Raw genomic sequence first — 620 nt, 5'->3', positions numbered from 1 at the left:
ACTAAAACTTAAAATATAAAAACAAACAACCCATAAGTTAAAATCTTTTACGCCCCATAACAATTATTTGTCAGATCTTAACTTACATTTTAAGTTTGAGTTGGACTATTGGCACCCCCCCAAAATTCTTCTGAAATCCCTTTTTCAATAATGCTAAGCTTAATGCCAAAAATACCCTTATTTCTAAATAAACACATTTAATTTGTGAAACTTTTAATTTTCTATTATTTTCTCACTCCTCACAAACAAACTTTTATGGGTGAAAAACTTCTTGATAAAAATCAATTAATTAAATAAAATATATGTAATTTATTATGAGCCTTAAAAAAAGACAAATAATTTTGTCAGAATGTGTTTTGTTTATTATCAATAGATTATCTTAGTAGTTGAAAAAAAAATTTATAGAGAATTTGAGAAAAAAAAAATTACATGTGTGAGTTTGATAGCAGAGAAAATACAAGAGTTTTATTTTATTTTATTTTTAAGAGAGAAAATACAAGTTTGAAGTGAGATAAAATAGATGTGAGATATATTAGAGTATTTGTCCTTAAATGTAATTGTAACAGAAGAGGGGTTTTAAAAGAATTTTGGAGGGGTGCCAATAGTCCAACTCTTTAAGT

Source organism: Citrus clementina, unplaced genomic scaffold (assembly GCF_000493195.1).
Source record: "Citrus clementina cultivar Clemenules unplaced genomic scaffold, Citrus_clementina_v1.0 scaffold_2, whole genome shotgun sequence".
NCBI lineage: Eukaryota > Viridiplantae > Streptophyta > Magnoliopsida > Sapindales > Rutaceae > Citrus > Citrus x clementina.
This window is presented reverse-complemented; position numbering follows the sequence as displayed.